Raw genomic sequence first — 13,542 nt, 5'->3', positions numbered from 1 at the left:
AATACCTTCTGTACCCCTCTTGACTACCATTGGTCTTGTCCAAACTACCATAATTTCTCACTTGATTTTCCACAAGGGGTCCCCAATAATACTTTCAATGTGTTTGATTATTTATGAAAATACTTTATTTTTCTAAGTTTTTATATTTTTATACCTCTTTTTATAATTGTCAGAATTATAAACCTTTTTTTCTTTATGTTTCAATGAGTGTCTCTGTGCTAGATACTTTGATAGACACTGAAGACATGTAAAGAATTATACATCTTCCTTGTCCAGAGAGTAGTGGAGAAACAGACAAGAAGATCAAGGATCAGAGCAAGAGAAGGCCATGAAAATAACTGAAGAAAGTATAAAAGTATAATATAGATTTTCATAGGGATATTTCTCATTAAGCCACAGAACTTTCACTTGCTTGAGCCTGGATTTTAAGGCCCGAGAGGGGACTCTAGAAATGTTTTTGTATGGTCGTGTGTTTTTTCAGAATGTGCAGAAGTAAGGTATTTTAACCACACTTGTAAAGACCACTGTCTTTTTCCACTTAGACCTCCCTCAGACACATATCCTTTCATCTAAGGTAGCACTGCAGTGGCCACAGACATATTTAGGGATCTGGTAAAAGGAAGTTGAGTTGGAAATACATTAGTTTTGGTTTAGTGGGATGTATTTTTGTGGTTCACAGTCATTTCAGTGTACAGTTATATTCTTGAAAGCCAGCACGCAACAGCAATGACTGCAAAGAATGTTCCTCACCTTCACTGTGCCAACTCACCCATCTCCTTGACAAGAAAGACAGGATCAGAGGTTCTATCACATATGTCATGAAATCTATCAAGTTACATTTAAAAGAAACTTAAATGTTTTCCAAATCTGATATGAATCATAAAACTCTGTATGTCACTCCCAATATCAAATTATGAATGAAGTAGGGAAATTTTCAAAATATTAGCAATAATAATTTGAAAGAACTTCTTAATTCTTTTTCTATTCTTATTGGGAAAACTTGTATTATCAGATTATGAAGAAGCAACCAAAGAGACTGAAGCCCATTTTTTTTTTTTTAAAGTATCACCAAGTTCCATGGGGCAGTTAATAAAATTATTTTACTATTTTTATACATATTATGATATTTATAGGATTTGATGCCATGTAAATTCTTGTTTCCATCTCAAGCAATTATGATTGTATGAAAAGAGGCAAGAATTGGGGGAGAAAGCAAGGAATCCAAGGTGTCATTTCAGAAATGCTCCTTAGATACTTGTTATGGAAAAGAAGAAGCACCTAGTGGGGAACAAGGATAGGAGAGGAGTTTGAGGGAGTTCTTAATTGATGGTATACAATTTTGAAAGAAATAGACAGTGATTTCTATTTACTAAAAATTAAGAAGAATTGTTAAGAGTAGGAGGAGAATATTAAAGAAAAAATATGGCATGGCAGTATATTGGAATGAGAAATGCCTGATAAGTCAGGTCTACGATTATACAGGAGTGAGAAACAAAATCATTCCTGTGTTTGTATGATTTTCATCTGTGGAGCTTCGAAACTCTGGTATAAGATTCTATCAAATATGGGTTAGAGAGCAAAAAAGGTAAAGTTTGAGCTAACACATAATGAGAATGCTAAATATTTGAGTCTCAGGATGCTTAATTGTAGATACTGGGAATGTAAAAATGGGTTAGTAAAAGGAGAGGAGAATGTGGTTAAAAAATGAAACCATTTGATTTTCAGAGTTGATGAAATGAAGGTCATTAACACGATTGAAGGCATCCATAGTCATTAACAATGGGTAAAAAGTTACTTTACTCAAATATTGATGGTGAATGAAGAAATGATATACCAAGCAGACAAAATAGAATAAACAAAGGCTAACATGGATAAAGAGCTAGTATCTAATATATAGAAGGAACACAAACTACTCAATTACAAGAAAACAAATAACCTATCATAAAATATACAATTCTCAAAAGATGGACAAAGAGCCAACAGCGATATGAAAAAATGTTCAATATCTCTAATCACCAGAGAAATGCAAATAAAAACCACAATGAGATACTATATTGCACCTATTAGACTGGCTATTATCAAAGAGATGAGTGATAACAAGTATTGGCAAGGACGTAGAGAAAAAGAACCCTTGTACACTGTTGGTGGAAACGTAAATTAATAGAGACATTTTGGAAAACAGTATGAAGGTTCCTTAAAAATCTAAAAATAGAATTACCATATGATCCATCATTTCCACTTCTGGGCATATAGCTAAAGCAATTGAAATCAGTATGTTGAGTATATGTGTGCACTACCATGTTTAATGCAGCACTAATCATAGTAGCCAAGATGTGGAAACAACGTTAAGTGTGCATCAATTGGTGAATGCATTAAAAAACGTGCTATATATACAAAATAGAATAGTATTCATCCTTTAAAAAACAGAAAATTCTGTCATTTGCAACAACATGGATGGACCTAGAGAATGTTATGCTGAATGAATATGCCAGGCACAGAGAAAGTACCATATGATCTCACTTATATATGAAATATGAAAGTGTGGAACTTGTAGAAACAGAGAGTAAAACGGTGTTTACCAGAAGCTGGGAGCTGGGAGATAGATGGGAAAAGAGAATGTGTTGATCAAAGTATACAATCTTATAGTTAGACAGGAGAAAAAGTTCTAGTAATCTATTAGCATAGTGACTATAGTAAATGATAATGTAGTACCTATTTCAAAATAGCAAAAGGAATAGATTTTAAATCTCACTACAAAAAAATTATAGATATTTGATACAATAAATATGTTAATTAGCCTGATTTGGTTATTCTACAAAATACACATGTATTGAAACATCACATTATAACCCATAAATGTACACAATTATTTGTAAATTAAAAATAAAATGAAGCTTTAAAAAAAGTTGCTCCTTCCATTGGTTTTATTTCATTGTCCACTTAGAAAAGCAAAAATTTAAAATATCCCTAAATTGTTTACTTCTTTAGTGAAGAAAGAGTTTAAGTCAATATTTTATTTATTTTTGTAAGATTAAACACAAATAAAATGGTCTATTTCAATAATATTTTTCCAAGAAGCCACGATTTGAATGACTATTTTTTACTCTTATTAACTCTGCTCCTATAATTATTGAAATTAGCATTATTTATGTTTCTATTGTATTCACTAAAAATGAAAATTACCTTTTTGAGCCCTCTGAGATCTAAAATTCATGAGAACTGCCTACTGCATGCAAAAAAATAGACACTTTGAAAGTCAGCCTTCCCAGGTCCAGATCTAAGTCAGATCCTAAACTGTGTAATAGCTACAATCAAGTCTGAATGATAAAGGAACACTGAAAGAGGAAAGATAGAGATGCTGTAAGAATTGAAAACTCAAAATTATTGCATTGTGTTTGTTATTATAATTTCTATTAAAATCTTATATTTAAATTTGATTGTTTTAAAATGTTAATACTCCCGCAAACTGCAACTACTTAATGTAACAGTGAAAATTTTCTCTAGAAAATTCTTCCAAATCTTAAACTCATACTGTAAAAAAGTTAATGTATTTTGTAACTCTCAGATTCTGATCAAGCAGAAAAATAAGTTCTAATGCTGAGAGAATTTAGGGCTGAGTAGCCTGTATGAATACAAATTAAGAGGAAAATAGTATACTCAATGCCTTCAGTTTTAGTTTGGAAGTAATGTGAATGACAAGCACAAATCTCTGTGGAATTTCTTGTTACATTTCCTGCCAGTTGCCTTAATAAGAGTCTCTCCCATGATGTTAATTTTGTCTTTGAAGAAGTATTAAATATGATTTAATTTCTAATACGTTGCCATGGTGAAGAAGCCTTTGTGGTCTGTCCTGGTGAAGGCAGTTAAGCTGAAAGGGTTGTGTAGCCTTCTGATTATTCTTGATTTTATTTTAAAGTTTGCAGCTGGGAATAAAATCTTCCTAAAGGAAGTATGATATATGATTTGGTCTGGAATCAGAACACTTTGAAGTGGCTCCTGAGCCAGTGAAAGGAACCATCTGTCTGTGAAATATCTGTGAATGAAGTCTGACACTAAATATCAGAGAAGTGAGCGTTACATGGCAACAGATTGCCACACACAGTTACAATACATGCTGAAATTTCCTCTATATGCACACTCATATGGACATCTAATTTTACCAATGAATAGCAATGATTGCTTGGCAGATTTAACCCATCATCAAATGCTTTTTGGCATCTTGGTCAGGATGTCTGTTATTTAACCTCTTTAGAATGAACTAATTGGGATGGACTAGAGGAAATGCAGAGAAATAGAGTCTGCTAGACCAGATTATTGAAGGAATTGTCCAGGTCAGCAGCATCTCAAGCAGTCCATTCCTTTTGATCAATAAATCCCTTTATCTAATTCAGTTCCTACACACAATGATGATCAGAATGCATCTTCATTTTTGGTTTCCTTTAATTTTACTTTAACATTTTTAGCCCTAAATATGGAAAAAATCATTATACTGCAATACAGGGATAAACCCTATTAATATGTTTGTGAAATGTCTTCTAATCTATCTACTTATATATTATATATATATACATATGTATAATATACACTGTTTTCTGTAGGTAGACTAGACTTAAATAACAAGGTACAAGATATATATTGAAAAAATATTGGTAACTTTTTTATATGAAATGACTTATTTTTATTTACTATACTAATATTGTTTTACTTAAAAATATAATTGTAATCCCTACAAAATCCATATATGCAGTAATTTATTTATTTATTTATTTTCAAGTTTTTCAATATTGTAAGTAGTATTTTATCAGATACACTATTGCATAAGAAAAATGATTTCAATACTTTTTCAATAATTGCTTTAGATTCCTAGAAATGTAATTTTGAAACAATTGGTACTGGGTGTCAATTTTTAAATAAAATAAAATTTCCAATATCAATATGGGCTATTATTAATTTAATCTTCATTATCACTGTATTAGTCTGTTCTCATGCTGTTAATAAAGACATACCCAAGACTGGGTAATTTATAAAGGAAAAAGGTTTAATTGACTCACAGTTCCGCATGGCTGGGAAGGCCTCAGGAAACTTGGAATCATGGCAGAAGGCACCTCTTTAACAGGGTGGCAGGAGAGAGAGAATGAGTGAAGGCAGGAAAAATGTGAGGCACATAAAATCATCAGATCTCATGAGACTCACTCATTATCACGAGAACAGCGTGGAGGAAACTGCGCCATGATTTAATTACCTCTACCCTGGTTCTCCCCTTGACATGAGGATTACAGTGCAAGGTGAGATTTGGGTGGTGACTCAGGGCCAAACTATATCAATCACCAAGTCTAACTGTATTATAAATATCCATCAAATAATAAGATAAATGTTCATTCATATTATGACTTGTATTACTATGAATATGAGTGAGGTTGGATGATCTTGGCTCCTTTACGTTTTTGGCTATTATTAAGCCCTTACAATATATTATATGACTGTGGATATCATGTTATAATATGTAATATAATATACACAAATATTGCACAAAACAGCATTTATTTTCTAAACATTTTTTGTTTTATTGTAATACCCTTAAATATTTGTGATAACACATCCTTTGCTTTTATAGTTACAAATTTTAATATTTGTTGATGCAATTTCTCCTCAATACTCTTCTTTTAAAAAATTATCTTGGATAGTTTTACTCATTAACTTTTTTCTAGATTTCATTAAAATTCAATTTTATTTCTTATTTAAGCAGATATTTTCATTCATCTATTGAAAACAGCTGTTTACAGTTTGGGTTATTATGAATAAAGCTACTATAAATGTGTCAGATTTTTGTGTGAGTAATTCTTATTTCATTGGGGTAAATGTGTAGGAATGTAGAAACTGGTCATATGATGTTTGTATTTTTTTAATAAACAGCCAAGTGATTTTCTAGAGTAACTATAATATTCTACATTCATACCAGCAATGTATGAGTAATATGTTTTCTCTCTTTCCCCAGCAGAATTTACAGTTGTCACTACCCTTAAATTTAGCCATTCTTTTAGATACGTAGTGATATCTCATTATGGTTTTAATTTTCAATTCTCTAATAGCTAATGATGATGAAAATCTTTTCATGTGCTCATTTTTCATCTGCCTTTTCTCTTCAGTGAAACTAATCTTCATGCTTTTGTACCATTTTCCAACCGGATTTTTGTCTTAATGTATTCGAGTTTTGATATTTATTCATATATTCTAAATAGTTTTTAAAAGATATATAACTTGTAAATATTATCTCCCAATCTGAAGTTCATTTTTCATACTTTTAATGTATTTTATACATTTGCAAAAATTAATTTTGATTAAGCATAATGTGTCAATTTTTCCTTTTATGAATTGTATTTTTGGTGTAAATTCTAGGAAATCTTCGCCTAGCCTAAGGTCCCAAATATTTTGTTATGAGTGTGTTTTTTTCTGAAAAAGTTATAGTTTTATGTTTTACATTTGAATCTGTGATGTATTTTGAGTTAATGTTTGCATAAGGTGTGAGTCATAAGTCTGTTTGTTTTTGCTTTAGTGTTTTGCCTGAGGATTTCAAATTGCCTGATGATATTTAACAGGCAATTTTTCCTGCATTGAATTACTTTTACAGATTTGTCAAAACTCAGGAAGTCATATTGATGTGTCTATCTCTGGGTTCTCTGTTGTGTTCCATTGATGCACTGCCAGTACCACCAAGTATGGGTTATTGCAGCTATATAATGTTTTGAGTTGGTTAGACTGCTTCCTCCTATTTTCTTTCTTTTTCAAAACTGTTTTAAGAATTTTGGTTCCTTTCCCTTCCTGTATAAATTTTAGAATATTCTTGTATATATCTAAAACCAATATTATTGGGAGTTTGATAGGAATTATGCTGCATCTGTATATCAGTTTGAAGACAAATGGCATCTTTATAATGTTGCATAGTCCAACCTAATACATGGTAATTCTCTGCATTTATTTTTATATTTGATTTCTTTTCTCAACATGTAGTTTTCAGCATACAGAGCCTATATATATTTCATTAGATTTGTACCTAGGTTTTTTTGTTTTTTTGAACAAATGTAAATGATATTTTTCTGTTTAACTTTCACATCCATACATACATTGTTAATACAGATAAATAAAATTTGTAAGCTTATCTTCTGTCTTGTGACCTTCCTCAACTTACTTGTTAGTTCTAGAAGGCTTTCTTTGAAAATACAGTGGAATTTTCACGTTATGTGTTTTTCTTTTTAACTTGTTTTTCTTTTTTGAGACAAAGTTTCACTCTTTGTTGCCCAGGCTGGAGTGCAATGGTGCAAACTTGGCTCACCACAACTTCCATCTCCCAGGTTCAAGGGATTATCTTGCCTCAGACTCCCTCGTAGCTGGGATTACAGGCATGCACTACCATGCCTGGCTAATTTTGTATTTTTAGTAGAGACTGGGGTTTCTCCATGTAGGTCAGGCTGGTCTCAAACTCTTGACCTCAGGTGATCCGCCTGCCTCAGCCTCCCAAAGTGCTGGGATTACAGGTGTGAGCCACTGCACCCAGCCTGGAATTTTCTATTTAAACAATCATATCATCTACAAATAGGGGCAGTTTTATTTCTTACTTTCCAATGGAAATGTCTGTTATCTGCCTTTTTTTAATTCTTATTGCATTGGCTAGAACTTCCGTCTTGTTGATAATTTATTGTACGTGTCAACTTAACTGGGCTAAGTAGTGCCAACATAGCTGATAAAACTATTTCTGGGTGTGTCTGAGGGTGTTTCTGGAAGAGATTAGTATAGGAATTAACAAACTGAGTACAGAACTTTTCCCTCACCAATGCTGGGGGGACATCATCCAATCTTTTGAGAGCCTGAATAGAACCAAAAAGAGGAGGAAGGGTGAAATTGCTGCATTTGAGCTGGGACATCCATCTTATCCTGCCTTCAGACATCAGTTCTCTCATTTCTTGAGCCTTCAAACTCAGACTGGAATTCAACCATTGTCTGCCTTGTTTTCAGGCCTTTGGATTTATACTGAATTATATCACCAGCTGTCCTGGTTCTCTAAGACAGACAGCAGATCATGAGATTCAGAGTTTCCATCAATGCATAGATCAATTACTACACACAAACACACACACACACACACTCATGTATGTGCATATGTATGCATATATATGCATATCTACACACATATAAATTGATTTATTAAAATAATAAATATGATTTATTATTAAAGTAATAAACATACTTTTTCTTCATTGGTCTATCAATATGATGGATTATACTCATCAATTTTCATTTCTTAAACTAGTCTTTCAAACCTGAAATAAACCCTGTTGATTATATTGTACATGAGTTTTATATATTGCTTAATTCTATTTGCTAATATTTGGTTAACATTTTTGCATCTACTTTAATCAAATATTTTGTACATTTTTGTATATGTGCTAAGTTTTTCTAGGATTTGCATTAGGGTAACATAAGCTTTGTATAATAAATTGGAAATGTACTACATAAGAAAAAGTAGAGGCTGAGTAACATACACAAGTATGAACTATTCTGGACTCACCTTACTTAAAAGCAACTCATCTAAAATTATATAGAGAAGTGGCAGTTTCTTTTTGTTTGTTTTGTTTTCAAAATTTAAACTTTTCAAAAGCTTTCATAAAATAAAATAAAAATTAATTACCAGCAAAATGAAAGACACAGTATATTAAAGCATTATTATTCTCATTATTAGTTTTAACAGATGTAAAATTACCTTTTCTGCAGCTTTCTTGGGATTATTTATTGGTGTAGTATTACCCTCTCATGTGGTCTCCTTGCTTGAAATCTTGTCATTTTCAGTATTTCCTCAATGCAACAAGTGAATAATTCTCTAGAAATGTTTATCTGGTCATATAACTGCTCTTCACATGTTATTAAGAGTAAAATATGAAGTCCTTGTCAGAATTAAGCAGAAGTTTCTTCAGTGTCTTAAAGTTACTGCATAATACACCCCCTTCCCTTAACTCTGACCTCATCTCCTACTGCTCTATTTCTCTCTTTGCTACAGCCACACTGGGTGCCTTGCTACTCATCAAACACATTATGCAGGCTTCTGTCTCACAACATTTTTACTGCTCTCTCCTTTGCCTGGAGTCCTTAGTCCTTCAAAGAGCTACATCATTCTACTCTTAATTCTTATAAATACTTGCTCAAATACTAGCTTTTAATGAGGATTTTCCTGTTCACTTATTTAAAATTTAAATCTATACCCATATATCCTTTGATCTTCCTCATTAACCTTTCCTTTTACATTTTATTCACAATGCTTATACCATGTGAAAAGTCATATTATTAAATTATTTTAGATATGTTCTATGTAATTCTGTGATAATATAAACTCTTTGCTTCACCAATACCTTCCTGGGGCCTAATAGGATGTTTTGTACATATAAAAAAATAAACACCCTAATAAATAAATTTATAAAAGCATTTTTATAAAAACTAATGATGATAATTTTTATTTAATGAAAGCTTTTGACAAATTTATTTATTTATTTATTTATTGAGATGGAGTCTTGCTCTGTTGCCCAGACTGGAGTGCAGTTTCACGATCTTAGCTCACTGAAACCTCCAACTCCTGGGTTCAAGCGATTTTCCTGTCTCAGCCTCCCAAGTAGCTGTGACGACAGGCAACATGCCGCCTCGCCTAGCTAATTTTTGTGTTTTTAGTAGAGACGGGGTTTCACTATGTTGACCAGGCTGGTCTTGAACAACTCCTGACTATATGATCCACCTGCTTCAGCCTCCCAAAGCGCTGGGATTGCAGGCATGAGCCACTGTGCTCAGTGACAAATTAAAATTTTAAGATGATGAGCAGTTAAAAACTACCTACATATAAATCTTATAGTCTAAATACAAATTTAAATTGTTTTTAAAACTAACACAATTTTTTTTTTTTTTTTTTTTTGGTTGAGACGGAGTTTAGTTCTTGTTACCCAGGCTGGAGTGCAATGGCGTGATCTCGGCTCACCGCAACTTCCGCCTCCTGGGTTCAAGCAATTCTCTGGCCTTAGCCTCCCGAGTAACTGGGATTACAGGCACATGCCACCATGCCCAGCTAATTTTTAGTAGAGACGGGGTTTCACTATGTTGACCAGGATGGTCTCGATCTCTTGACTTCATGATCCACCCGCCTTGGCCTCCCAAAGAGCTGGGATTATAGGCGTGAGCCACTGTGCCCGGCCAAATTTTTAAGATTTATCATAGATTTGAGTGCTATAGACTAAATGTTTCTGCATTCCCCAAATCCACATTTTGAAACTTAATCTTCAATGGCCAATAATATTTGACATAGTCTAAACAATACCTGTGATTATAGATTATATTATTATGTTTAAATAATAATCTGACATGAGAAAGAAGGGAGGAAGAAAGGAAGAAAGGAAGGAAGGAAAGAGGAAAGGAGAAGGGGAGGGGAGTGGAGTAGAGGGGAGGGGAGGGAAGAAAGAAAGAGAGTGAGAAAGAAGAAAGAAAGAAAAAGAAAGAAAGAAAAAAGAAAGAGAAAGAAAAAGGAAGGAAGGAAGGAAAGGCATTAAGAAAGAAGAAAGACATAAAGAAAGGAGAGGAGAGGAGAAAATGAGATATTTAAATTTTTATTTAACAGTAATCAAAAAGAACATAATTATTTTGTATGCTAATTATTTATTATAAGAATACACTGGGAGATACTGTTTCTTTAAAAGACGTCACTCTTTTGCCTTTTATTATATCAAAAACTAAGTTAAATAGACAATAAACTAATAATGTGTAATTTTATGTCATACTTTATGCCAGATATTTTTCTAAATACGTAATTTCAATTAAATCTTTGTATCAACATATGAGGTAGGTGCTTCTTTATTTCCTTTTGGAGTGCCAAGGTCACCTAGCTCGCAAATTGAGAAACTTGAGTAGAACACATCCAAGCTGGCCCCAGAGTATATGCCCTTATCCACCTTAGCCACTTATATTATCTTTTTATACCCTAGGGAGCTACTATCAAATAAAAATAATAAATATCATTCACTTTGTACATATTCCTATTGACAGTAAAGTTAAGAATAAGGTAATTTACTTAAACTAACATGATGACAATGAGCTAAGGAATCTCCTGTTTTCGTCCAACTATGGACATTTCAATCTGACTCTGTGTATGGGCATGTGTGCCTGTGTTTTGCTTATGTACAGAAAAGCCAGAATTCTACAATGCCATAGAAGGTGATGAACTCCAGGAAAAATAGTGTAAAGACTGCAATCCAAAAGAACAGTTTTGGAAACTTTCCAACATGTGTTATAGCTAGGTTAATACAATAAGAATTTCATGTGCAGTTTTCAATTCCAGTTTTATTTTATTTATCATTATTTATACATTTGATTTTTATCATATAAGTAAAGACTCCTATTTTTGTGATTAAAAAATGTATTCACTAGATTTATAGGAGAAATTAAATTTTATTCTTATAACTAATCATTCTTATATTTTAGTATCAAATTCTTATCATGTACATTGTATGGAACTGACACATCTTATTCATGTGTCATGAATAAGATTTTTTTTTGAGACGGAGTCTCTCTCTGTCACCCAGGCTGGGGTGCAGTGGTGCAATCGCTCACTGCAACCTCTGCCTCCTGGTTCAAGTGATATCCTGCCTCAGGGGTTTCTAAGACAATAAGCTAGCTCTGATAAAATATATTGACGTAATTTTCATAGTACATTGATTTATAATTTTTACAATGTACAATTCATTTTACATAAAGAATAGGAAAATTTAATCATTGAAATGCACATTTTATCTCTACGGACGTTGTTTATATCACATCAAATCAAATAAATATTTTCTCATAATATATTACAGATAATAATGTGCTTTTTTAAAAAGTTCTTGTTTTGAAAGAACTTATGTCAAATATTGAATTGCCAAAATATTCTAACCTCCTAATTTTTTTCACTCCTAATAAAATTCTCCTACTGAAAATTGGCAGAATAAGCCAATGGAAGTTATTCATTTTCTGTATGTTTCCATTTCATGTATATTCTCTTCATCTTAGTCTTCTACCATTTCAAGGAACCATAACTTTAAATAGCTGTATGTCATGTTTCCTTATTATTAAGACAAATAGTAAATGAAGTATGATACAGATATGATACAACGTATGTAACAAATGTGAAACATTTTATATCATTCCTGTTACATTACACTTATTTATTAAAAGTTACAAACATTTTTGGCCACTTAGGAAATTTTAAATTCCAAGTATTGTTACTCAACACTTTTTATAGATTCCAAAATCTCTGCAGAATACTCGAACTTAGGGAAAACCTATGACACTAAGTATTTGATATATGTTGCATGTATCATATTTTCTATCTCACTACTTCATATAGCTAACCTTGTTTAATAGAGAAATTGAGAGAGTTTACAGAACACACACACATGACATGACACATTGGAAAACAAAGCAAATATTTCAAATCACAAACAACATGCTGGTTTGGAAAATAATATCAGAGCTATGTTTTAAAATACAGATAAAATTCTCTATATAATTGCTGTAGTGAGCTTTGAATTCAAGTCTGAGTTTCTTGGCAACCAGTGCAAAATTAGTGACATATTTTATTGTCAGAATAATTAAAGCATACTAGTGCTTCAGAGAAAAAGTGAATTCAAAATACAGTTTATTATGTAGGCTCCACATAGGAGAGTACTGCTTAAATAGCACAGTTGTGCAGCAACTGGAAAACTGAATTGTGCCTCACTGCAATTTGTTTCAGAGACCTTCAACATAAAACATATAGCAATAACATAAACACTCAGCCAAGGAAAAAAATTATTGGAAGGTTATGGAGTGATGAAGGCATTTATTCCCATGGGAGTAATTCAACTCCTTAGGACATTTTAAAATTTGTTGAGGTGAGGGAGGCATTACTGGTGCTTAGCAAAAAGAGTCTAGGAATGGCAGATATGATAATGCATGTAAGGGTCTGGCACAATACAGTTAATTAAGACTTATCTGAATTTTAAATGCCCTGCCGGACATTCATCTTGGTAGAAAGGATATTTATGATCATTTGAGCTTAGAAACTAGTTTACATTTTTAAAAATGTAAAACATTTCTTACATTTTACTATGCACAGAAGGTAATTACTAATAGAGTGAGAAGAATTTATTTTATTTGGTTTGCAAATGTATCATTTTTTTTTTCATTTGGGGAAAGTCATATCACCAATACCAAAGTGTTTAAATTGCCGTTCTCAAATTTACATAAGTCTGTTTCTATAGCTGTTGTATTTATCCTAGTTCGAGGTTCAGGTAATAGATTTTCTTCCTTATACCTTCCAAGGTAGCCTCATGCCTGTACATTTCCATATTTAAAATTATTAATTTATTAAGAAGTACTTTCTTCTTACATAACTTTTACATTAGCATTAGGGCATTTTATATGTTATGTCTGTTTTTAGATTTGAAGTTTTATGTTAGAATAAAATCGTTTTGTACTAATTTCATTTGAATGTTTATTACA

The sequence above is a fragment of the Aotus nancymaae genome, unplaced genomic scaffold (genome assembly GCF_030222135.1).
Source record: "Aotus nancymaae isolate 86718 unplaced genomic scaffold, 86718_ANA_hifiasm-v0.15.2.pri h1tg000033l, whole genome shotgun sequence".
NCBI lineage: Eukaryota > Metazoa > Chordata > Mammalia > Primates > Aotidae > Aotus > Aotus nancymaae.
This window is presented reverse-complemented; position numbering follows the sequence as displayed.